Here is a 3147-nt window from a genome sequence, read left to right as displayed (position 1 = left end):
GAAACAGAAGAATTCATTTGAACATAATTTTGATAGTGTTATGGAAAACATAAATCTTAAACATAAATCTTACACTATAGCACTTTTCTGAATGAAGGATAAAGGAAGAAAAAGCAGATGAGGAATAAACAGTTAAAAGTGTGTTTTTGTTTGAAGTGTCTTATCTTTTGTGTATATCCACATACTGCAGCCAAAATTATCAAGTTTTGATGCATGCTCAAGCAAATCGGTATAAGATGAAAATAAATAAATAAATAAATAGAATGAAGCAAAACTGTAGAATTTTACCTTCTACTTCTGTGGATATGTAAGATGTTAGAACAATCCAGTGTATTAAACTGAGCCAAATACTGAGTTAGATTAACTTAAAATACATTTTTCTGGAATAAAGCACTGTATATGATTGCAAATAATGCTCACATAGTACCTGCATCAAGCCTGCAGCATGTATTTTATTAACAGAGTAAAAATTAATGGCTGAAACCTGGTTTCTTAAAAAAACCTGTTGACATGTGTGAGTCCACTTATGGAGTTCCCCTTTGATAAAATGCTCCAATGTCATAAAAATACACAAAAAAAAAAAAAAAAAGAATTAAACATCATCATCAGTGTGAAATCAAGCGTGGAGCCTTTGTCTCCTAAGATTGTGTTGCTGAGCTTTAGTATTGGGTCATAGTATATTAAATGTATAAGTGGAATTGGGCTACTACTGTAGAATGGCATGAATTGATTTTGTCAGACCATTGCTTAAATCACTACAAGCAGGTAAGATTCAAACGTAAAGCACACAATTAATAGGAGACTTAGCCAGCACCAAACAATCAAACAAATCTTTCCTTATATTTTGGAATTTGCTATAATTTAATTATTATAACTGCTTACTGGCAAAACTAAAATAACTGTATATGCTGTCCTCATATTAAAATTGAGAGAATACTGCCAACTTACCCCTTTGTTCTGCTCCATTATTTTTCTGGCAGGAATAATTAGAATTTTCATAGATATTTTCATTATCTTGATAATTTTTTAAACTATCCATCTGCATCATTGCTGCAGTTTAAAAAGTAACAGAAGAAGTGGAGAAAGAGGAAGTCTGTATGTTCTTTTCGAATCAGTATCATTACTGAAATCTAAAAAGTAACAGAATAAAGTGAAGAAAGAGGAAGTCTGTATGTTCTTTTCTACACAAGTGCATATTTTTTAAATTATTCGTAATGAACTTTCTTTGTTAAAGCACATATAATACACTTTAAAACTATGTGTAGTTTAACTTTTCCAAAACAAACTCAGCCCAGCCTGCTATTCACTGACAAGAAATTCCTTTTTTCTTTGTTTACTTTTGCCCATATCCATGTTTTATTATTGTTTAAATGAATTAAGCAGATACTTTAAATCAGTGATATTTGAAATTTTACTTCCCTGGGGGCTGTTCCACGAAGCGATCTTATAAAATCGAGAATTATTTGTAATAGCCTCGCTTGAGTTAGCCTAACAGTTCACTTCAGGCTCATTGAGTTCCACGAACAAAATTCAGGTGTATTTAATCTCCGCTAATTCAAGCCAAGCTTGATAAGCGAGGCTCGTGCACGTCCACGCGATATAAAAGGCAGCCTTGTTCATCGATGCTGGATAAATAAGAATGGAAACTAAGGAAAGAGCTGCGTTTTTTTTGCAGGCGGAGCAAGAATTATTATTATAAGCCTATGAGGACTACAAAGCTATAATAACTAGAAAGGGGAACACGAGCTGTATTATCAAAACTCGTGAGGCTGCATGGCAGAAAATAGCTGACAAGTTAAATGTGTAAGAACATGATTTTAGTAACTTTTGTGTTAAGGATGTCAAACTATTTAACAACTAAATAAGAACAGTTTCAAGCCTTCAAAATGTATAGTCATTAAAATTTCCTTTTACATATGCATTTTGTTACCAGTTGTAAGGTACTTTAAGGTTATTTTAACACACTGATAAACAGGACAGCATGTTAATTATATGGGTTCATCTTGGATAAAAAGTGATATATAATTGTAATTATTAATATAATTATTAATAATGCTTGGTTTCAGGAGCAACATGAGTGGAACGAAAAGGTCCTGGCAGCAAGTGAAGATTAAATACAAAAATATTCTTCAGAATGGTAAAAAGTAAATCTAATTTAGAACTAAATTTTTAAAGAATTAATTTAAAGGCCACTTTTGCATTGTATAATTTAGCCACCAAAAAGAGAGCTGCGGCCGCTGCAACCGGTGGGGGCCCACCTCCAGCAGCTTGTACCCCAGCCGAGGTGATGGCCCTTACACAGAACTATGCACGGCCTATTATTGAGGGGATTGAGGGAGGAACATCCTCAGATGTTCTTCCTTCTAGTAATGTGCAATCATATGTTAAAGGTATAGTAGGTCTTTACTCTGTTTCTTCTCTCTGCCTTGCTTTCTGTTAAATGTCTTAAACAAAGATTGTAATGCATTACAGTAGTGGATGGTGTCTTGACCCTCTTGGATCCTGAACAACAGTCATTAGAATCTGTTGTGAGTATTGTATTTAATCATATACTTTAATACACTGCAATAACTGTGGGTTTTATATTTAATGTTCCAGTCCAATGCCTTTATCTGCTGCTAATTCTGTCATGTATTGTGGTTTTTGTTCACTTAAGTTTATTCTGTAAGTTAAGCCCCGCTTCTAATGGAAATAGCTTTACTTGTACTGTTAACACTTGTAGTCAGGCATTGTACAGCAATAAGCATACCACTGCATGTCGTACTTTGTGTGTGACAAGTTGAATTTGATGGCATTGTGGCCATGGTAAATATAACCAACAAATGTTCCCTTTTTGCAGATCGCGGGGCCATCCACGACACAGGAGGATGAGGAAACTGTTTCTGTTTGCTCAGAAATGCTAGCCCGTATGAACTTTAAACTATTTTGCAGTGAATAACTTTTGTCTCTTCCTTATAAACCCATGCAGTATTTGCTGTGTACAGGAGTCTGAAGACCCAGGTGGGCAACGCTCTCAGCCCTCATCAGCACAGCCCACATGTACTCAAAGACCGTCAAAGGAAGAAGGTAAGTAATAAACTGCTTAATGTAATTAATAAGAATGAATGAATAAGTATTTTTTTCCTTCTAATGAGACAGATATCCGTG

At 34.5% G+C, this 3147-nt stretch overlaps 1 long non-coding RNA gene across 1 annotated transcript; it reads left to right on the top strand.

Annotated features, from left to right (window-relative positions):
• Window positions 1-2286: 2286 nt before the first annotated feature.
• On the top strand, window positions 2287-2901 carry LOC120521620. Its single transcript, XR_005632174.1, has 3 exons — window positions 2287-2390; window positions 2473-2528; window positions 2840-2901. It is a non-coding gene; the product is annotated as an uncharacterized LOC120521620 (long non-coding RNA).
• The last annotated feature ends 246 nt before the right edge of the window (window positions 2902-3147 follow it).

The sequence above is a fragment of the Polypterus senegalus genome, unplaced genomic scaffold (assembly GCF_016835505.1).
Source record: "Polypterus senegalus isolate Bchr_013 unplaced genomic scaffold, ASM1683550v1 scaffold_1813, whole genome shotgun sequence".
Taxonomy (NCBI): domain Eukaryota; kingdom Metazoa; phylum Chordata; class Cladistia; order Polypteriformes; family Polypteridae; genus Polypterus; species Polypterus senegalus.
Note: the sequence above shows the minus strand (reverse complement) of the source record. Positions and strands in the feature narration are given on the sequence as shown.